General features: G+C 42.3%; 1 pseudogene across 1 annotated transcript in view; it reads left to right on the top strand.

The window, feature by feature from the left end:
• Positions 1-2,623: 2,623 nt before the first annotated feature.
• Positions 2,624-25,283, top strand: part of LOC311122027 (WD repeat and FYVE domain-containing protein 3-like) — a 46,467-nt pseudogene continuing 23,807 nt past the window's right edge. The window contains exons 1-4 of the transcript XR_014615950.1: positions 2,624-2,788; positions 7,555-7,747; positions 8,028-8,214; positions 8,820-8,985. The product of XR_014615950.1 is annotated as a WD repeat and FYVE domain-containing protein 3-like (transcript). The remainder of the gene's footprint in view (positions 2,789-7,554; positions 7,748-8,027; positions 8,215-8,819; positions 8,986-25,283) is intronic.

Here is a 25,283-nt window from a genome sequence, read left to right on the forward strand (position 1 = left end):
AAAATCTTTGGAGGGAGTTGAAAGTCTGTGTTGCCCAGCGACAGCCCCAAAACATCACTGCTCTAGAGGAGATCTGCATGGAGGAATGGGCCAAAATACCAGCAACAGTGTGTGAAAACCTTGTGAAGACTTACAGAAAACGTTTGACCTGTGTCATTGCCAACAAAGGGTACATAACAAAGTATTGACCAAATACTTATTTTCCACCATAATTTGCAAATAAATTCATTAAAAATCCTACAATGTGATTTTCTGGAAAAAACATTCTCATTTTGTCTGTCATAGTTGACGTGTACCTATGATGGAAATTACAGGCCTCTCTCATCTTTTTAAGTGGGAGAACTTGCACAATTGGTGGCTGACTAAATACTTTTTTCCCCCACTGTATATATATATATATATATATATATATATATATTTACATTTACATACATATATATATATATATATACATTACCAGTCAAAAGTTTGGACACACCTACTCATTCCAGGGTTTGTCTTTATTTGTACTATTTTCTACATTGTACAAAACTATGAAATAACACAAATGGAATCATGTAGTAAAAAAGTATTAAACAAATATATATTTTATATTTGAGATTCTTCAAAGTAGCCACCCTTTGCCTTGATGACAGTGTTGCACACTCTTGGCATTCTCTCAACCAGCTTCATGAGGAATGCTTTTACAACAGTCTCTTGAAGGAGTTCCCACATATGCTGAGCACTTGGCCTCCCGAGTGGCGCAGTGGTCTAAGGCACTGCATAGCTGTGCCACTAGAGATCCTGGTTCGATTCCAGGCTCTGTCGCAGCCGGCCGCGACCGGGAGACCCATGAGGCGGAAAACAATTGGCACAGCGCCGTCCAGGGGGAGGGTTTGGCCGGCAGGGATGTTCTTGTCCCATCGCGCACTAGCGACTCCTGTGGTGGGCCGGGCGCAGTGCACGCTGACTCGGTCACCACGGTGTTTCCTCCGGCACATTGGTGCGACTGGCTTCCGGGTTAAGCGGGCACTGTGTCAATAAGCAGTGCGGCTAGGTTGGGTTGTGTTTCGGAGGAAGCACGACTCTCGACCTTCGCCTCTCCCGTGTCCGTACAGGAGTTGCAGCGATGGGACAAGACTGGAACTACCAATTGGATAACATGAAATTGGGTAGAAAACGGGGGTAAAATACCAACAAAAAAAACAACAACAAAAAACATGCTGAGCGCTTGTTGGCTGCTTTTCCTTCATTCTGCGGTCCGACTCATCCCAAACATCTCAATTGGGTTGAGGTCGGGGTATTGTGGAGGCCAGGTCATCTGATGCAGCACTCCATCACTCTCCTTCTTGGTAAAATAGCCCTTACACAGCCTGGAGGTGTGTTGGGTCATTGTCCTGTTGAAAAACAAATGATAGTCCCACTAAGTGCAAACCAGATGGGATGGCGTATCGCTGCAGAATGCTGTGGTAGCCATGCTGGTTAAGTGTGCCTTGAATTCTAAATAAATCACAGTGTCACAAGAAAAGCACCCCCACACCATCACACCTCCTCCTCCATGCTTTACGCTGGGAACTACACATGCAGAGATCATCCTACTCTGCGTCTCACAAAGACACAGCTGCTGGAACCAAATCTCAAATTTGGACTCATCAGACCAAAGGACAGATTTCCACCGGTCTAATGTCCATTTCTCATGTTTCTTGGCCCAAGCAAGTCTCTTCTTATTATTGGTGTCATTTTGTAGTGGTTTCTTTGCAGCAATTCGACCATGAAGGCCTGATTGACGCGGTCTCCTCTGAACAGTTGATGTTGAGATGTGTCTGTTACTTGAATTCTGTGAAACATTTATTTGGGCTACAATCTGAGGTACAGTTAACTCTAATGAACTTATCCTCTGCAGCAGAGGTAACTGGGTCTTCCTTTCCTGTGGCGGTCCTCATGAGAGCCAGTTTCATCATAGCGCTTGATGGATTTTGCGACTGCACTTGAAGAAACGTTCAAAGTTCTCTAAATTTTCCGGATTCGCTGACCTTCATGTCTTAAAGTAATGATGGACTGTTGTTTCTCTTTGCTTATTTGAGCTGTTCTTGCCATAATATGGACTTGGTCTTTTACCAAATAGGGCTATCTTCTGTATACCCCTCCCCCTACCTTGTCACAACACAACTGATTGGCTCAAACGCATTAAGATGGAAAGAAGTTCCACAAATGTAACTTTTAACAAGGCACACCTGTTAATTGAAATGCATTCCAGGTGACTACCTCATGCAGCTGGTTGAGAGAATGCCAAGAGTGTGCAAAGCTGTCATCAAGGCAAAGGGTGGCTACTTTGAAGAATCCCAAATATAACATATATTTTGATTTGTTTAACACTTTTTTGGTTACTACATGATTCCATATGTGTTATTTCATAGTTTTGATGTCTTCACTATTATTCTACAATGTAGAAAATAGTAAAAATAAAGAAAAATCCTGGAATAAGTAGGTGTGTCCAAACCTTTGACTGGTAGTGTATATGCACACACACACACACACACACACACACACACACACACACACACACACACACACACACACACACACACACACACGGCAAGTGAAAGGTGGCTTTTGTAACCTGTGTCTCTTCTCCTCCCTGTAGAAAACGGTGGACTGCATGACCACCATGTCTGTGCCCTCCACCCTGGTGAAGTGTCTGTATCTGTTCTTTGACCTTCCTCACATGGAAGAGGCCCCTGGGGCCACACAGAGCCCTGAGCTGCCACTAGCTGACCGCCGGGCCTTGCTACAGAAGGTATTTGTACAGGTCAGTAATCAACCCTTACCCACCTATCCCCTAGTCCCTAGGCTGAGACAGCTGCTCTGATTGGATAGAGCCAAGCTGTCTCATTTCACTCCTTTCATATTTCGCCCCAACCACGTCTCATCGCACTTCTTTCAGTTTTCACATGCAACAACTGTAGTTTAGACCATGACCACAACTACTGACCACAACTACTGACCACAACCACACAACTACTGAACCACACACCTACTGACCAAAACTGGGGCCGGTTGCACCAGTTGGGCGTTAAAAAGTTGGTCTTAAATGCTAGGTCGGGCGTAGATACGTCCTACTTTGGGATCAGAATTTACACCTGTTGCACCCACCAAAAGTAAGACTAGTCGTAGCTAAGACCGGTGAAAGCCATGTGCGTTCATGAGATTTGATTCCTTATAGGGATGTTGCTAGGCAGCGGCCGTTACTAGGGTGTTACCATCCTCGTGGCAGTTCTAAACTTTGCGAGGCCATGTCTCACCACTACGCATCCACGTTTTATTAACTGGATGGATCAATCAATAATTACTGTGGGAATGAATATCACAGAATGATGAAACTATTGGAATAAACTAGTCTAATGCCATTGAAGGTATTTATCATGTTGTTGCTTTACTGAAACGCCCAAAGTCATCCAAACGTTTTAAATACTTTAAAGCAATAGTCGTGTGTGGTCAATTTCAGCACAGTTAATGATTGGGACAGCGTTATCGCGCTGCTTTGAGACAAGCGTGGGGACTCGTCTTGATAAATCAATCAATGTCAGATTTTTGTATTGACGGAATCTCTATTTGGATATTTGGTTACAATTAGGCTGGGAAAATGTTAGCCAGATGGAGGCGAGTGTTCACGATGATGATCTTTTAGTTCAGTTTGAAACGTCTAACAGTGTTATCAGAACAGTTTGCTAGCATGTTATGTAGCCTAGTCTATATCCCGACTGAAAGCCCTCGACTTGTCTGATAATCAATAAAGGATTTTGTTTCACTGAATCTCCGTCTGTATATTTGGTGATTTGATCTCTGGCTGAGCAAATAAGTGGAGGTGGCAGCACATCTATTAGTTTGATACTATCTGATCAGACACATTTAGCATGCTATAATGTAACACAAATCAAGTCTATCATATTGACTCACACGTAGGCAACTCGAAAAGCCCGCGGAGGTGGGAAATATGAACACCAGACTCACGTCCTTTTGGGTCTGGCATAGAAAACATTTTAGTTACGACCCACTGGTGCAACCGGCCCCTACTGACCACAACTACTGACCACAACCACACAACTACTGACCACAACTACTGACCACAACCACACAACTACTGACCACAACTACTGACCACAACTACTGACCACAACCACACAACTACTGACCACAACTACTGACCACAACTACTGACCACAACCACACAACTACTGACCACAACTACTGACCACAACTACTGACCACAACTACTGACCACAACTACTGACCACAACTACTGACCACAACCACTGACCTAAACTACTGACCACAACTACTGACCACAACCACTGCCCTCAACTACTGACCACAACCACTGCCCTAAACTACTGACCACAACTACTGACCACAACTACTGCCCTAAACTACTGACCACAACTACTGACCACAACTACTGCCCTCAACTACTGACCACAACCACTGCCCTCAACTACTGACCACAACCACTGCCCTAAACTACTGACCACAACTACTGACCACAACTACTGCCCTCAACTACTGACCACAACCACTGCCCTCAACTACTGACCACAACCACTGACCACAACTACTGACCACAACTACTGACCACAACCACTGCCCTCAACTACTGACCACAACCACTGCCCTCAACTACTGACCACAACCACTGACCACAACTACTGACCACAACTACTGACCACAACTACTGACCACAACTACTGACCACAACCACTGCCCTCAACTACTGACCACAACCACTGACCACAACTACTGACCACAACTACTGACCACAACTACTGACCACAACTACTGACCACAACTACTGACCACAACCACTGACCACAACTACTGACCACAACCACTGACCTAAACTACTGACCACAACTACTGACCACAACTACTGCCCTCAACTACTGACCACAACCACTGCCCTCAACTACTGACCACAACCACTGCCCTCAACTACTGACCACAACCACTGACCACAACTACTGACCACAACTACTGACCACAACTACTGCCCTCAACTATCTATCATATTGACTCACACGTAGGCAACTCGAAAAGCCCGCGGAGGTGGGAAATATGAACACCAGACTCACGTCCTTTTGGGTCTGGCATAGAAAACATTTTAGTTACGACCCACTGGTGCAACCGGCCCCTACTGACCACAACTACTGACCACAACCACACAACTACTGACCACAACTACTGACCACAACCACACAACTACTGACCACAACTACTGACCACAACTACTGACCACAACCACACAACTACTGACCACAACTACTGCCCTCAACTACTGACCACAACCACTGACCACAACTACTGACCACAACTACTGACCACAACTACTGACCACAACCACTGACCTAAACTACTGACCACAACTACTGACCACAACTACTGACCACAACTACTGACCACAACTACTGACCACAACTACTGACCACAACTACTGACCACAACTACTGACCACAACCACTGACCTAAACTACTGACCACAACTACTGACCACAACTACTGACCTAAACTACTGACCACAACTACTGACCACAACTACTGACCAGAGAACGTGTTTCCATTGCTCCTACTATAACCAGTCACTACCACTACTATAACTATAACCAGACACTACCACTACTATAACTATAACCAGTCACTACCACTACTATAACTATAACCAGTCACTACCACTACTATAACTATAACCAGTCACTACCACTACTATAACTATAACCAGTCACTACCACTACTATAACTATAACCAGTCACTACCACTACTATAACTATAACCAGACACTACCACTACTATAACTATAACCAGTCACTACCACTACTATAACTATAACCAGTCACTACCACTACTATAACTATAACCAGTCACTACCACTACTATAACTATAACCAGTCACTACCACTACTATAACTATAACCAGTCACTACCACTACTATAACTATAACCAGTCACTACCACTACTATAACTATAACCAGTCACTACCATTACTATAACTATAACCAGTCACTACCACTACTATAACTATAACCAGTCACCATTACTATAACTATAACCAGTCACTACCACTACTATAACTATAACCAGTCACTACCATTACTATAACTATAACCAGTCACTACCACTACTATAACTATAACCAGTCACTACCACTACTATAACTATAACCAGTCACTACCACTACTATAACTATAACCAGTCACTACCACTACTATAACTATAACCAGTCACTACCATTACTATAACTATAACCAGTCACTACCATTACTATAACTATAACCAGTCACTACCATTACTATAACTATAACCAGTCACTACCATTACTATAACTATAACAGTCACTACCACTACTATAACTATAACCAGTCACTACCACTACTATAACTATAACCAGTCACTACCATTACTATAACTATAACCAGTCACTACCACTACTATAACTATAACCAGTCACTACCACTGCTATAACTATAACCAGTCACTACCACTACTATAACTATAACCAGTCACTACCACTACTATAACTATAACCAGTCACTACCATTACTATAACTATAACCAGTCACTACCACTACTATAACTATAACCAGTCACTACCACTACTATAACTATAACCAGTCACTACCACTACTATAACTATAACCAGTCACTACCATTACTATAACTATAACCAGTCACTACCACTACTATAACTATAACCAGTCACTACCACTACTATAACTATAACCAGTCACTACCATTACTACTGTAGACACTACCACTACTATAACTATAACCAGTCACTACCATTACTATAACTATAACCAGTCACTACCACTACTATAACCAGTCACTACCATTACTATAACTATAACCAGTCACTACCACTACTATAACTATAACCAGTCACTACCACTACTATAACTATAACCAGTCACTACCACTACTATAACCAGTCACTACCATTACTATAACTATAACCAGTCACTACCATTACTATAACTATAACCAGTCACTACCATTACTATAACTATAACCAGTCACTACCACTACTATAACCAGTCACTACCATTACTATAACTATAACCAGTCACTACCACTACCATCCATTTATCTGAGAGTGTTGTCCATCCATTTATCTGAGAGTGTTGTCCATCCATTTATCTGAGAGTGTTGTCCATCCATTTATCTGAGAGTGTTGTCCACATGATCCCACCTTTTATACCCGTCTCCTGACAGAACATCTCTGTCCTGTGTCTGTCTGTCTTTCACTTTTCACACTCAACAACTGTAGTTTAGACATTTATGTGATCTAACTGCCCCACAATCCAAAGTAATAAGGTTGATATAGTAGTCTGTTAAAGTAATCAGACCAATTATTTTACTACATTTAACTTTGACTATATGTTACTGCTTTAAAGGCAAACGTTGTTTTTTTAAAAACTTCTTCCACGACCACAAAAAAATTATTTTAGAGCTAAAGAAAGACCCACAAAGTGACCATCTAGTTTTAATAAAATGATTACATAATTAAATAAATGATTCCTCTTAGATCCTGGTGAAGCTGTGTAGCTTCGTCTCCCCTGCGGAGGAGCTGGCCCAGAAAGACGACCTGCAGCTACTCTTCTCTGCCATCACATCCTGGTGCCCCTCCCACAACCTACCCTGGAGGAAGAGCGCCGGCCAGATCCTCACCACCATCTCACGACACGGCCTCAGCGTCAACGTCGTCAAGTACATCCACGGTGAGTTTAGGTTTAGGGTTGGTGCTATTAGGAGGTTAGTAGGCAGAACAATCTGAGGACTGGCTGATTTGTAATGGAACATTATCAAACACCTGGTTTCCACATGGAAGGTGTATGATACCGTTCAATTTATTCCATTCCAGCCAATCGGCCGATTGCTCCCTCCACACTAGCAGTCGCACGACGATGACAAGCAAAGTTGGTATGTGGTGTGTTTCAATTAGATCCGTAAAACTTTATGCACATGTATGATATGAACCCCCTCCCCCCCCCCCCCCAGAGAAAGAATGCCTGGCCACGTGCATACAGAACATGCAGCAGTCAGATGACCTTTCACCTTTAGAGATCGTAGAGATGTTTGCTGGTCTGTCCTGCTTCCTGAAGGACTCCAGCGACGTCTCTCAGACCCTGCTGGACGACTTCAGGATGTGCCAGGGATATACATTCCTCTGTGACCTCATGCTCAGGTCAGTAGATCAGAGGAGAGAGGAAACAGAGTGTGTGCATGTGAGCGTGTGAGTTTATTTTTATTTATTTCACCTTTATTTAACCAGGGAAGCCAGTTGAGAACAAGTTCTCATTTACAACTGCGGCCTGGCCAAGATAAAGCAAAGCAGTGTGATTAAAACAACAACAACACAGAGTTACATATGGGGTAAACAAAACATAAAGTCAGAAAATACAACAGAAAATATATATACAGTGTGTGCAAATGTAGTAAGTTATGGAGGTAAGGCAATAAATAGGCTATAGTGCAAAATAATTACAATTAGTATTAACACTGGAATGATAGATGTGCAAGAGATGATGTGCAAATAGAGATACTGGGGTGCAAATAACAATATGGGGATGAGGTAGTTTGGGCTAATTACAGATGGGCTGTGTACAGGTGCAGTGATCGGTAAGGTGCTCTGACAACTGATGCCTAAAGTTAGTGAGGGAACGTGAGCTTTGTTTTACCCCCCCCCAAGCTGGAGCAGGCCAAGGAGAAGGGCAGTAATAATGCTCTAATCATAGTGTTGATATTAACCACTTCCTCTTCATCACCCCCCCCCCCCCCCCCCCCCCCCAGATTGGAGCAGGCCAAAGAGGAGGACAGCAGTGATGCTCTGAAGGACTTGGTCAACCTGGTCACGTGTCTAACCACCTACGGCGTGACGGAGCTCAAACCGGCCGGTCTCACCACCGGAGCTCCCTTCCTCTTGCCTGGCTTTGTACTCCCACAGCCTTCTGGGAAAGGTACAGTCCTCCGAGTATCTCATTTGTCAATACATTTAACACATTTTCACAACATAGCCAGTGTTGACTTAGCAGCTTGGCCATACGGTGCTTTCGGAAGGTATTCAGACCCCACATTCTGTTACGTTACAGCCTTATTCTAAAATTGATTAAATAAAAAAATGTCCTCATCAATCTACACACAATACCCCATAATGACAAAGCAAAAACAGGTTTTTTGAAACTGTTGCAAATTTATACAAAATAAAAAACAGAAATACCTTATTTACATAAGTATTCAGACCCTTTGTTATGAGACTCGAAATTAAGCTCAGGTGCATCCTGTTTCCATTGATCATCCTTGATGTTTCTACAACTTGATTGGAGTCCACCTGTGGTAAATTCAATTGATTGGACATGAATTGGAAAGGCACACACCTGTCTATATAAGGTCCCACAGTTGACAGTGCATGTCAGAGCAAAAACCAAGCCATGAGGTCGAAGGAATTGTCCGTAGAGTTCCGAGACAGGATTGTGTCGAGGCACAGATCTGGGGAAGGGTACCAAAAACATTTCTGCAGCATTGAAGGTCCCCAAGAACACAGTGGCCTCCATCATTCTTAAATGGAATAAGTTTGGAACCACCAAGACTCTTCCTAGAGCTGGCCGACCCCGGCCAAACTGAGCAATCGGGTGAGAAGGGCCTTGGTCAGGGAGGTGACCAAGAACCCAATGGTCACTCTGACAGAGCTCTGGAGTTCCTCTGTTGAGATGGGAGAACCTTCCAGAAGGACAACCATCTCTGCAGCACTCCACCAATCAGGCCTTTATGATAGACTGGCCAGACAGAAGCCACTCCTCAGTAAAATGACCTCCAACAGGACAGCGACCCTAAGCACACAGCTAAGACAACGGAGGAGTGGCTTCGGGACACATCTCTGAATGTTTGAGTGGCCCAGCCAGAGCCCGGACTTGAACCCAATTGAACATCTCTGGAGAGACCTGAAAATAGCTGTGCAGTGACGCTCCCCATCCAACCTGACAGAGCTTGAGAGGATCTGCAGAGAAGAATGGGAGAAACTCCCCAAATACAGGTGTGCCAAGCTTGTAGCGTCATACCCAAGAAGACTCGAGGCTGTAATACGCTGCCAAAGGTGCTTCAACAAAGTACTGAGTAAAGGGTCTGAATACTTATGTAAATGTGATATTTCAGTGTTTTATTTTTAATACATTTTCAAACATTTCTAAAAACCAGTTTTTGCTTTGTCATTATAGGGTATTGTGTGTAGATTGATGATGGGGGGGGGGGGGGGAACAATTTAATCAATTTTAGAATAAGGCTGTAACGAAAAAGTCAAGGGGTCTGAATACTTTCCGAAGGCACTGTATAATGAGAACCCAGGCACTGGCCTGACTCTCTGTAAAGCCACCAGAGTGTGAAAGCCAAAATTGCCCAGAAGTGTCACTAATGACTCTTAACAGGGAAGTGACACATTCGCTTTGTCTGAAAATGCTACTAGTAGGGCGGTGACGGTCACAAGATTTTTGATGTCGGTTATTGGTCAGCCAAATGACCGCGGTCACCGTGATAACTGTTCGAATAGCCCATTATTTTAAATATAATGTAGATTTAAAGACATGGTCCTCTGTAGCTCAGCTGGTAGAGCACGGCACTTGTAACGCCAGGGTAGTGGGTTCGATCCCCGGGACCACCCATACGTAAAAATGTATGCGCACATGACTGTAAGTCGCTTTGGATAAAAGCGTCTGCTAAATGGCTTATTATTATTATTATTATTATTATTATTATTATATTATTATTATTATTATATTATTATTATATTATTATTATGTTCTCGTGACTGCATGTGCTGCTGCAGGGAGGGGGGCGTTGCCTAGGCAACCGAAGACTTGTTTGCTACAACACCTTGCTTGTTTCAGGAAGGAGTAACAAAGTTTCATCACATTGTAGAGTCCATGTTACAGCAGAAATGGACTCCACCTCACGGATGCCCGGCCATCCAGTCTTCGGTCAGCTGTTATTTCCACACGACTCCACCTCACGGATGCCCGGCCATCCAGTCTTCGGTCAGCTGTTATTTCCACACGACTCCACCTCACGGATGCCCGGCCATCCAGTCTTCGGTCAGCTGTTATTTCCACACGACTCCACCTCACGGATGCCCGGCCATCCAGTCTTCGGTCAGCTGTTATTTCCACACGACTCCACCTCACGGATGCCCGGCCATCCAGTCTTCGGTCAGCTGTTATTTCCACACGACTCCACCTCACGGATGCCCGGCCATCCAGTCTTCGGTCAGCTGTTATTTCCACACGACTCCACCTCACGGATGCCCGGCCATCCAGTCTTCGGTCAGCTGTTATTTCCACACGACTCCACCTCACGGATGCCCGGCCATCCAGTCTTCGGTCAGCTGTTATTTCCACACGACTCCACCTCACGGATGCCCGGCCATCCAGTCTTCGGTCAGCTGTTATTTCCACACGACTCCACCTCACGGATGCCCGGCCATCCAGTCTTCGGTCAGCTGTTATTTCCACACAAAATAAAAATAAATGTAATAATAAATAAAAAAAGTTATGACTGTTCTTTTATTTTCATAACCGTCAGTTACACGGTTATACGGTAGCTGAGCCAGCCCTAGTTACTAGCTGTCAAATCATCCGTCCATTCTTCCTTCATTTCCTAACGATAAACATTCCCAGATGTCTTGAAGTTCCATATTGCAGCCCTACTGAGTGAGTGAGTGAGTGAGTGAGGGAGTGAGGGAGTAAGGGAGTGAGGGAGTGAGTGAGTTTATTAGTGAGTGTGTGAAGGTGTGTGAAGGTGTGTGTGAAGGTGTGTGTGAAGGTGTGTGTGAAGGTGTGTGTGTGTGTGAAGGTGTGTGTAGCCCTGGTCCCAGTCTTCGTATCTCACCCCTCATATCTTAATCCTCCACATGATTTTGATGCTCCACTGATCAAGACTGCTTCACCTATTGGCCAATGCCGTGGTTACCACCATGGTTACCATCTCACACCCTCCTCCTCTCAGCCAGGTCTCCTCCTCTCCTCTCAGCCAGGTCTCCTCCTCTCCTCTCAGCCAGGTCTCCTCCTCTCCTCCTCTCAGCCAGGTCTCCTCCTCTCCTCTCAGCCAGGTCTCCTCCTCTCCTCTCAGCCAGGTCTCCTCCTCTCCTCCTCTCAGCCAGGTCTCCTCCTCTCCTCCTCTCAGCCAGGTCTCCTCCTCTCCTCCTCTCAGCCAGGTCTCCTCCTCTCCTCCTCTCAGCCAGGTCTCCTCCTCTCCTCCTCTCAGCCAGGTCTCCTCCTCTCCTCCTCTCAGCCAGGTCTCCTCCTCTCCTCCTCTCAGCCAGGTCTCCTCCTCTCCTCCTCTCAGCCAGGTCTCCTCCTCTCCTCCTCTCAGCCAGGTCTCCTCCTCTCCTCTCAGCCAGGTCCTCTCCTCTCAGCCAGGTCCTCTCCTCTCAGCCAGGTCCCCCTCTCAGCCAGGTCTCCCCCTGGGAGAGTTGTCTGAAGAGGTCTTCTAATCCACACTACCTGGTTAAATAAAACAATAGGCTAGCTAATGCTATTGGAGATTGAATGCCCTGAGGGCAACAGATGGAACTAAGCTACATCTATGGCATACACATTCAGTATATTCACAGCTTATTATGTAGGCTATATAACAGAACCCTGTAGGCTATATAACAGAACCCTGTAGGCTATATAACAGAACCCTGTAGGCTATATAACAGAACCCTGTAGGCTATATAACAGAACCCTGTAGGCTATATAACAGAACCCTGTAGGCTATATAACAGAACCCTGTAGGCTATATAACAGAACCCTGTAGGTTATATAACATAACCCCGTAGGAACCCTGTAGGCTATATAACAGAACCCTGTAGGCTATATAACAGAACCCTGTAGGCTATATAACAGAACCCTGTAGGCTATATAACAGAACCCTGTAGGCTATATAACAGAACCCTGTAGGCTATATAACAGAACCCTTTAGGAACCCTGTAGGCTATATAACAGAACCATGTAGGCTATATAACAGAACCATGTAGGAACCCTGTAGGCTATATAACAGAACCCTGTAGGCTATATAACAGAACCCTGTAGGCTATATAACAGAACCCTGTAGGCTATATAACAGAACCATGTAGGAACCCTGTAGGCTATATAACAGAACCCTGTAGGCTATATAACAGAACCCTGTAGGCTATATAACAGAACCCTGTAGGCTATATAACAGAACCCTGTAGGCTATATAACAGAACCCTGTAGGTTATATAACATAACCCTGTAGGAACCCTGTAGGTTATATAACAGAACCCTGTAGGCTATATAACAGAACCCTGTAGGAACCCTGTAGGTTATATAACAGAACCCTGTAGGCTATATAACAGAACCCTGTAGGCTATATAACAGAACCCTGTAGGTTATATAACATAACCCTGTAGGAACCCTGTAGGTTATATAACAGAACCCTGTAGGCTATATAACAGAACCCTGTAGGCTATATAACAGAACCCTGTAGGCTATATAACAGAACCCTGTAGGCTATATAACAGAACCCTGTAGGCTATATAACAGAACCCTGTAGGTTATATAACAGAACCCTGTAGGCTATATAACAGAACCCTGTAGGCTATATAACAGAACCCTGTAGGTTATATAACAGAACCCTGTAGGCTATATAACAGAACCCTGTAGGAACCCTGTAGGTTATATAACAGAACCCTGTAGGCTATATAACAGAACCCTGTAGGCTATATAACAGAACCCTGTAGGCTATATAACAGAACCCTGTAGGTTATATAACAGAACCCTGTAGGAACCCTGTAGGCTATATAACAGAACCCTGTAGGTTATATAACATAACCCTGTAGGCTATATAACAGAACCCCGTAGGAACCCTGTAGGCTATATAACAGAACCCTGTAGGTTATATAACATAACCCTGTAGGAACCCTGTAGGTTATATAACAGAACCCTGTAGGCTATATAACAGAACCCTGTAGGCTATATAACAGAACCCTGTAGGCTATATAACAGAACCCTGTAGGCTATATAACAGAACCCTGTAGGCTATATAACAGAACCCTGTAGGCTATATAACAGAACCCTGTAGGCTATATAACAGAACCCTGTAGGCTATATAACAGAACCCTGTAGGTTATATAACAGAACCCTGTAGGCTATATAACAGAACCCTGTAGGAACCCTGTAGGTTATATAACAGAACCCTGTAGGCTATATAACAGAACCCTGTAGGCTATATAACAGAACCCTGTAGGTTATATAACAGAACCCTGTAGGAACCCTGTAGGCTATATAACAGAACCCTGTAGGTTATATAACAGAACCCTGTAGGCTATATAACATAACCCTGTAGGAACCCTGTAGGTTATATAACAGAACCCTGTAGGCTATATAACAGAACCCTGTAGGCTATATAACAGAACCCTGTAGGCTATATAACAGAACCCTGTAGGTTATATAACAGAACCCTGTAGGCTATATAACAGAACCCTGTAGGCTATATAACAGAACCCTGTAGGAACCCTGTAGGCTATATAACAGAACCCTGTAGGTTATATAACAGAACCCTGTAGGCTATATAACAGAACCCTGTAGGTTATATAACAGAACCCTGTAGGTTATATAACAGAACCCTGTAGGCTATATAACAGAACCCTGTAGGAACCCTGTAGGTTATATAACAGAACCCTGTAGGCTATATAACAGAACCCTGTAGGCTATATAACAGAACCCTGTAGGTTATATAACAGAACCCTGTAGGCTATATAACAGAACCCTGTAGGAACCCTGTAGGTTATATAACAGAACCCTGTAGGCTATATAACAGAACCCTGTAGGCTATATAACAGAACCCTGTAGGTTATATAACATAACCCTGTAGGAACCCTGTAGGTTATATAACAGAACCCTGTAGGCTATATAACAGAACCCTGTAGGAACCCTGTAGGTTATATAACAGAACCCTGTAGGCTATATAACAGAACCCTGTAGGAACCCTGTAGGTTATATAACAGAACCCTGTAGGCTATATAACAGAACCCTGTAGGAACCCTGTAGGTTATATAACAGAACCCTGTAGGCTATATAACAGAACCCTGTAGGCTATATAACAGAACCCTGTAGGTTATATAACAGAACCCTGTAGGAACCCTGTAGGCTATATAACAGAACCCTGTAGGTTATATAACAGAACCCTGTAGGCTATATAACATAACCCTGTAGGTTATATAACAGAACCCTGTAGGCTATATAACAGAACCCTGTAGGCTATATAACAGAACCCTGTAGGCTATATAACAGAACCCTGTAGGCTATATAACAGAACCCTGTAGGTTATATAACAGAACCCTGTAGGCTATATAACAGAACCCTGTAGGCTATATAACAGAACCCTGTAGGAACCCTGTAGGCTATATAACAGAACCCTGTAGGTTATATAACAGAACCCTGTAGGCTATATAACAGAACCCTGTAGGTTATATAACAGAACCCTGTAGGTTATATAACAGAACCCTGTAGGAACCCTGTAGGTTATATAACAGAACCCTGTAGGTTATATAACAGAACCCTGTAGGAACCCTGTAGGTTATATAACAGAACCCTGTAGGCTATATAACAGAACCCTGTAGGCTATATAACAGAACCCTGTAGGTTATATAACAGAACCCTGTAGGCTATATAACAGAACCCTGTAGGAACCCTGTAGGTTATATAACAGAACCCTGTAGGCTATATAACAGAACCCTGTAGGCTATATAACAGAACCCTGTAGGTTATATAACATAACCCTGTAGGAACCCTGTAGGTTATATAACAGAACCCTGTAGGCTATATAACAGAACCCTGTAGGCTATATAACAGAACCCTGTAGGCTATATAACAGAACCCTGTAGGCTATATAACAGAACCCTGTAGGCTATATAACAGAACCCTGTAAGTTATATAACAGAACCCTGTAGGCTATATAACAGAACCCTGTAGGCTATATAACAGAACCCTGTAGGTTATATAACAGAACCCTGTAGGCTATATAACAGAACCCTGTAGGAACCCTGTAGGTTATATAACAGAACCCTGTAGGCTATATAACAGAACCCTGTAGGCTATATAACAGAACCCTGTAGGCTATATAACAGAACCCTGTAGGTTATATAACAGAACCCTGTAGGAACCCTGTAGGCTATATAACAGAACCCTGTAGGTTATATAACATAACCCTGTAGGCTATATAACAGAACCCCGTAGGAACCCTGTAGGCTATATAACAGAACCCTGTAGGTTATATAACATAACCCTGTAGGAACCCTGTAGGTTATATAACAGAACCCTGTAGGCTATATAACAGAACCCTGTAGGCTATATAACAGAACCCTGTAGGTTATATAACATAACCCTGTAGGAACCCTGTAGGTTATATAACAGAACCCTGTAGGCTATATAACAGAACCCTGTAGGCTATATAACAGAACCCTGTAGGCTATATAACAGAACCCTGTAGGCTATATAACAGAACCCTGTAGGCTATATAACAGAACCCTGTAGGTTATATAACAGAACCCTGTAGGCTATATAACAGAACCCTGTAGGCTATATAACAGAACCCTGTAGGTTATATAACAGAACCCTGTAGGCTATATAACAGAACCCTGTAGGAACCCTGTAGGTTATATAACAGAACCCTGTAGGCTATATAACAGAACCCTGTAGGCTATATAACAGAACCCTGTAGGCTATATAACAGAACCCTGTAGGTTATATAACAGAACCCTGTAGGAACCCTGTAGGCTATATAACAGAACCCTGTAGGTTATATAACATAACCCTGTAGGCTATATAACAGAACCCCGTAGGAACCCTGTAGGCTATATAACAGAACCCTGTAGGTTATATAACATAACCCTGTAGGAACCCTGTAGGTTATATAACAGAACCCTGTAGGCTATATAACAGAACCCTGTAGGCTATATAACAGAACCCTGTAGGCTATATAACAGAACCCTGTAGGCTATATAACAGAACCCTGTAGGCTATATAACAGAACCCTGTAGGCTATATAACAGAACACTGTAGGTTATATAACAGAACCCTGTAGGCTATATAACAGAACCCTGTTGGCTATATAACAGAACCCTGTAGGTTATATAACAGAACCCTGTAGGCTATATAACAGAACCCTGTAGGAACCCTGTAGGTTATATAACAGAACCCTGTAGGCTATATAACAGAACCCTGTAGGCTATATAACAGAACCCTGTAGGTTATATAACAGAACCCTGTAGGAACCCTGTAGGCTATATAACAGAACCCTGTAGGTTATATAACAGAACCCTGTAGGCTATATAACATAACCCTGTAGGAACCCTGTAGGTTATATAACAGAACCCTGTAGGCTATATAACAGAACCCTGTAGGCTATATAACAGAACCCTGTAGGCTATATAACAGAACCCTGTAGGCTATATAACAGAACCCTGTAGGTTATATAACAGAACCCTGTAGGCTATATAACAGAACCCTGTAGGCTATATAACAGAACCCTGTAGGAACCCTGTAGACTATATAACAGAACCCTGTAGGTTATATAACAGAACCCTGTAGGCTATATAACAGAACCCTGTAGGTTATATAACAGAACCCTGTAGGTTATATAACAGAACCCTGTAGGCTATATAACAGAACCCTGTAGGAACCCTGTAGGTTATATAACAGAACCCTGTAGGTTATATAACAGAACCCTGTAGGAACCCTGTAGGTTATATAACAGAACCCTGTAGGCTATATAACAGAACCCTGTAGGCTATATAACAGAACCCTGTAGGTTATATAACAGAACCCTGTAGGCTATATAACAGAACCCTGTAGGAACCCTGTAGGTTATATAACAGAACCCTGTAGGCTATATAACAGAACCCTGTAGGCTATATAACAGAACCCTGTAGGTTATATAACATAACCCTGTAGGAACCCTGTAGGTTATATAACAGAACCCTGTAGGCTATATAACAGAACCCTGTAGGAACCCTGTAGGTTATATAACAGAACCCTGTAGGCTATATAACAGAACCCTGTAGGAACCCTGTAGGTTATATAACAGAACCCTGTAGGCTATATAACAGAACCCTGTAGGTTATATAACAGAACCCTGTAGGCTATATAACAGAACCCTGTAGGCTATATAACAGAACCCTGTAGGTTATATAACAGAACCCTGTATGTTATATAACAGAACCCTGTAGGCTATATAACAGAACCCTGTAGGAACCCTGTAGGTTATATAACAGAACCCTGTAGGCTATATAACAGAACCCTGTAGGCTATATAACAGAACCCTGTAGGCTATATAACAGAACCCTGTAGGCTATATAACAGAACCCTGTAGGTTAAATAACAGGACTCTGTAGGCTATATAACAGAACCCTGTAGGTTATATAACAGAACCCTGTAGGCTATATAACAGAACCCTGTAGGCTATATAACAGAACCCTGTAGGTTATATAACAGAACCCTGTAGGTTATATAACAGAACCCTGTAGGCTATATAACAGAACCCTGTAGGCTATATAACAGAACCCTGTAGTTTATATAACATAACCCTGTAGGTTATATAACATAACCCTGTAGGCTATATAACAGAACCCTGTAGGCTATATAACAGAACCCTGTAGGCTATATAACAGAACCCTGTAGGCTATATAACAGAACCCTGTAGGCTATATAACAGAACCCTGTAGGCTATATAACAGAACCCTGTAGGTTATATAACAGAACCCTGTAGGAACCCTGTAGGCTATATAACAGAACCCTGTAGGTTATATAACAGAACCCTGTAGGCTATATAACAGAACCCTGTAGGTTATATAACAGAACCCTGTAGGCTATATAACAGAACCCTGTAGGTTATATAACAGAACCCTGTAGGTTATATAACAGAACCCTGTAGGTTATATAACAGAACCCTGTAGGTTATATAACAGAACCCTGTAGGCTATATAACAGAACCCTGTAGGCTATATAACAGAACCCTGTAGGCTATATAACAGAACCCTGTAGGCTATATAACAGAACCCTGTAGGCTATATAACAGAACCCTGTAGGCTATATAACAGAACCCTGTAGGCTATATAACAGAACCCTGTAGGCTATATAACAGAACCCTGTAGGCTATATAACAGAACCCTGTAGGTTATATAACATAACCCTGTAGGTTATATAACAGAACCCTGTAGGCTATATAACAGAACCCTGTAGGCTATATAACAGAACCCTGTAGGCTATATAACAGAACCCTGTAGGTTATATAACAGAACCCTGTAGGCTATATAACAGAACCCTGTAGGAACCCTGTAGGTTATATAACAGAACCCTGTAGGCTATATAACAGAACCCTGTAGGCTATATAACAGAACCCTGTAGGTTATATAACAGAACCCTGTAGGAACCCTGTAGGCTATATAACAGAACCCTGTAGGTTATATAACAGAACCCTGTAGGCTATATAACATAACCCTGTAGGTTATATAACAGAACCCTGTAGGCTATATAACAGAACCCTGTAGGCTATATAACAGAACCCTGTAGGCTATATAACAGAACCCTGTAGGCTATATAACAGAACCCTGTAGGTTATATAACAGAACCCTGTAGGCTATATAACAGAACCCTGTAGGCTATATAACAGAACCCTGTAGGAACCCTGTAGGCTATATAACAGAACCCTGTAGGTTATATAACAGAACCCTGTAGGCTATATAACAGAACCCTGTAGGTTATATAACAGAACCCTGTAGGTTATATAACAGAACCCTGTAGGAACCCTGTAGGTTATATAACAGAACCCTGTAGGTTATATAACAGAACCCTGTAGGAACCCTGTAGGTTATATAACAGAACCCTGTAGGCTATATAACAGAACCCTGTAGGCTATATAACAGAACCCTGTAGGTTATATAACAGAACCCTGTAGGCTATATAACAGAACCCTGTAGGAACCCTGTAGGCTATATAACAGAACCCTGTAGGCTATATAACAGAACCCTGTAGGCTATATAACAGAACCCTGTAGGTTATATAACATAACCCTGTAGGAACCCTGTAGGTTATATAACAGAACCCTGTAGGCTATATAACAGAACCCTGTAGGCTATATAACAGAACCCTGTAGGCTATATAACAGAACCCTGTAGGCTATATAACAGAACCCTGTAGGCTATATAACAGAACCCTGTAAGTTATATAACAGAACCCTGTAGGCTATATAACAGAACCCTGTAGGCTATATAACAGAACCCTGTAGGTTATATAACAGAACCCTGTAGGCTATATAACAGAACCCTGTAGGAACCCTGTAGGTTATATAACAGAACCCTGTAGGCTATATAACAGAACCCTGTAGGCTATATAACAGAACCCTGTAGGCTATATAACAGAACCCTGTAGGTTATATAACAGAACCCTGTAGGAACCCTGTAGGCTATATAACAGAACCCTGTAGGTTATATAACATAACCCTGTAGGCTATATAACAGAACCCCGTAGGAACCCTGTAGGCTATATAACAGAACCCTGTAGGTTATATAACATAACCCTGTAGGAACCCTGTAGGTTATATAACAGAACCCTGTAGGCTATATAACAGAACCCTGTAGGCTATATAACAGAACCCTGTAGGTTATATAACATAACCCTGTAGGAACCCTGTAGGTTATATAACAGAACCCTGTAGGCTATATAACAGAACCCTGTAGGCTATATAACAGAACCCTGTAGGCTATATAACAGAACCCTGTAGGCTATATAACAGAACCCTGTAGGCTATATAACAGAACCCTGTAGGTTATATAACAGAACCCTGTAGGCTATATAACAGAACCCTGTAGGCTATATAACAGAACCCTGTAGGTTATATAACAGAACCCTGTAGGCTATATAACAGAACCCTGTAGGAACCCTGTAGGTTATATAACAGAACCCTGTAGGCTATATAACAGAACCCTGTAGGCTATATAACAGAACCCTGTAGGCTATATAACAGAACCCTGTAGGTTATATAACAGAACCCTGTAGGAACCCTGTAGGCTATATAACAGAACCCTGTAGGTTATATAACATAACCCTGTAGGCTATATAACAGAACCCCGTAGGAACCCTGTAGGCTATATAACAGAACCCTGTAGGTTATATAACATAACCCTGTAGGAACCCTGTAGGTTATATAACAGAACCCTGTAGGCTATATAACAGAACCCTGTAGGCTATATAACAGAACCCTGTAGGCTATATAACAGAACCCTGTAGGCTATATAACAGAACCCTGTAGGCTATATAACAGAACCCTGTAGGCTATATAACAGAACACTGTAGGTTATATAACAGAACCCTGTAGGCTATATAACAGAACCCTGTAGGCTATATAACAGAACCCTGTAGGTTATATAACAGAACCCTGTAGGCTATATAACAGAACCCTGTAGGAACCCTGTAGGTTATATAACAGAACCCTGTAGGCTATATAACAGAACCCTGTAGGCTATATAACAGAACCCTGTAGGTTATATAACAGAACCCTGTAGGAACCCTGTAGGCTATATAACAGAACCCTGTAGGTTATATAACAGAACCCTGTAGGCTATATAACATAACCCTGTAGGAACCCTGTAGGTTATATAACAGAACCCTGTAGGCTATATAACAGAACCCTGTAGGCTATATAACAGAACCCTGTAGGCTATATAACAGAACCCTGTAGGCTATATAACAGAACCCTGTAGGTTATATAACAGAACCCTGTAGGCTATATAACAGAACCCTGTAGGCTATATAACAGAACCCTGTAGGAACCCTGTAGACTATATAACAGAACCCTGTAGGTTATATAACAGAACCCTGTAGGCTATATAACAGAACCCTGTAGGTTATATAACAGAACCCTGTAGGTTATATAACAGAACCCTGTAGGCTATATAACAGAACCCTGTAGGAACCCTGTAGGTTATATAACAGAACCCTGTAGGTTATATAACAGAACCCTGTAGGAACCCTGTAGGTTATATAACAGAACCCTGTAGGCTATATAACAGAACCCTGTAGGCTATATAACAGAACCCTGTAGGTTATATAACAGAACCCTGTAGGCTATATAACAGAACCCTGTAGGAACCCTGTAGGTTATATAACAGAACCCTGTAGGCTATATAACAGAACCCTGTAGGCTATATAACAGAACCCTGTAGGTTATATAACATAACCCTGTAGGAACCCTGTAGGTTATATAACAGAACCCTGTAGGCTATATAACAGAACCCTGTAGGAACCCTGTAGGTTATATAACAGAACCCTGTAGGCTATATAACAGAACCCTGTAGGAACCCTGTAGGTTATATAACAGAACCCTGTAGGCTATATAACAGAACCCTGTAGGTTATATAACAGAACCCTGTAGGCTATATAACAGAACCCTGTAGGCTATATAACAGAACCCTGTAGGTTATATAACAGAACCCTGTATGTTATATAACAGAACCCTGTAGGCTATATAACAGAACCCTGTAGGAACCCTGTAGGTTATATAACAGAACCCTGTAGGCTATATAACAGAACCCTGTAGGCTATATAACAGAACCCTGTAGGCTATATAACAGAACCCTGTAGGCTATATAACAGAACCCTGTAGGTTAAATAACAGGACTCTGTAGGCTATATAACAGAACCCTGTAGGTTATATAACAGAACCCTGTAGGCTATATAACAGAACCCTGTAGGCTATATAACAGAACCCTGTAGGTTATATAACAGAACCCTGTAGGTTATATATCAGAACCCTGTAGGCTATATAACAGAACCCTGTAGGCTATATAACAGAACCCTGTAGTTTATATAACATAACCCTGTAGGTTATATAACATAACCCTGTAGGCTATATAACAGAACCCTGTAGGCTATATAACAGAACCCTGTAGGCTATATAACAGAACCCTGTAGGCTATATAACAGAACCCTGTAGGCTATATAACAGAACCCTGTAGGCTATATAACAGAACCCTGTAGGTTATATAACAGAACCCTGTAGGAACCCTGTAGGCTATATAACAGAACCCTGTAGGTTATATAACAGAACCCTGTAGGCTAAATATAACAGAACCCTGTAGGTTATATAACAGAACCCTGTAGCTATATAACAGAACCCTGTAGGTTATATAACAGAACCCTGTAGGTTATATAACAGAACCCTGTAGGTTATATAACAGAACCCTGTAGGTTATTAACAGAACCCTGTAGGCTATATAACAGAACCCTGTAGGCTATATAACAGAACCCTGTAGGCTATATAACAGAACCCTGTAGGCTATATAACAGAACCCTGTAGGCTATATAACAGAACCCTGTAGGCTATATAACAGAACCCTGTAGGCTATATAACAGAACCCTGTAGGCTATATAACAGAACCCTGTAGGCTATATAACAGAACCCTGTAGGCTATATAACAGAACCCTGTAGGTTATATAACAGAACCCTGTAGGCTATATAACAGAACCCTGTAGGCTATATAACAGAACCCTGTAGGCTATATAACAGAACCCTGTAGGCTATATAACAGAACCTGTAGGCTATATAACAGAACCCTGTAGGCTATATAACAGAACCCTGTAGGTTATATAACAGAACCTGTAGTTAAAGACCTGTAGGCTATATAACAGAACCCTGTAGGCTATATAACAGAACCCTGTAGGCTTATATAACAGAACCCTGTAGGCTATATAACAGAACCCTGTAGGCTATATAACAGAACCCTGTAGGTTATATAACAGAACCTGTAGGCTATATAACAGAACCCTGTAGGCTATATAACAGAACCCTGGAACCCTGTAGGCTATATAACAGAACCCTGTAGGCTATATAACAGAACCCTGTAGGTTATATAACAGAACCCTGTAGGTTATATAACAGAACCCTGTAGGCTATATAACAGAACCCTGTAGGTATATAACAGAACCCTGTAGGCTTATATAACAGAACCCTGTAGGCTATATAACAGAACCCTGTAGGCTATATAACAGAACCCTGTAGGTCAACCCTGTAGGTTATATAACAGAACCCTGTAGGCTATATAACAGAACCCTGTAGGCTATATAACAGAACCCTGTAGGTTATATAACAGAACCCTGTAGGCTATATAACAGAACCCTGTAGGTTATATAACAGGACTCTGTAGGCTATATAACAGAACCCTGTAGGTTATATAACAGAACCCTGTAGGCTATATAACAGAACCCTGTAGGCTATATAACAGAACCCTGTAGGTTATATAACAGAACCCTGTAGGTTATATAACAGAACCCTGTAGGTTATATAACAGAACCCTGTAGGTTATATAACAGAACCCTGTAGGCTATATAACAGAACCCTGTAGGCTATATAACAGAACCCTGTAGGTTATATAACAGAACCCTGTAGGTTATATAACAGAACCCTGTAGGAACCCTGTAGGCTATATAACAGAACCCTGTAGGCTATATAACAGAACCCTGTAGGCTATATAACAGAACCCTGTAGGTTATATAACAGAACCCTGTAGGCTATATAACAGAACCCTGTAGGTTATATAACAGAACCCTGTAGGTTATATAACAGAACCCTGTAGGTTATATAACAGAACCCTGTAGGTTATATAACAGAACCCTGTAGGCTATATAACAGAACCCTGTAGGCTATATAACAGAACCCTGTAGGCTATATAACAGAACCCTGTAGGCTATATAACAGAACCCTGTAGGCTATATAACAGAACCCTGTAGGCTATATAACAGAACCCTGTAGGCTATATAACAGAACCCTGTAGGCTATATAACAGAACCCTGTAGGCTATATAACAGAACCCTGTAGGCTATATAACAGAACCCTGTAGGCTATATAACAGAACCCTGTAGGTTATATAACATAACCCTGTAGGTTATATAACAGAACCCTGTAGGCTATATAACAGAACCCTGTAGGCTATATAACAGAACCCTGTAGGCTATATAACAGAACCCTGTAGGCTATATAACAGAACCCTGTAGGCTATATAACAGAACCCTGTAGGTTATATAACAGAACCCTGTAGGAACCCTGTAGGCTATATAACAGAACCCTGTAGGCTATATAACAGAACCCTGTAGGTTATATAACAGAACCCTGTAGGCTATATAACAGAACCCTGTAGGCTATATAACAGAACCCTGTAGGTTATATAACAGAACCCTGTATGTTATATAACAGAACCCTGTAGGCTAT

Source organism: Coregonus lavaretus (genome assembly GCF_964263955.1).
Source record: "Coregonus lavaretus genome assembly, contig: HAP1_SCAFFOLD_4119, whole genome shotgun sequence".
Taxonomy (NCBI): Eukaryota; Metazoa; Chordata; class Actinopteri; order Salmoniformes; family Salmonidae; genus Coregonus; species Coregonus lavaretus.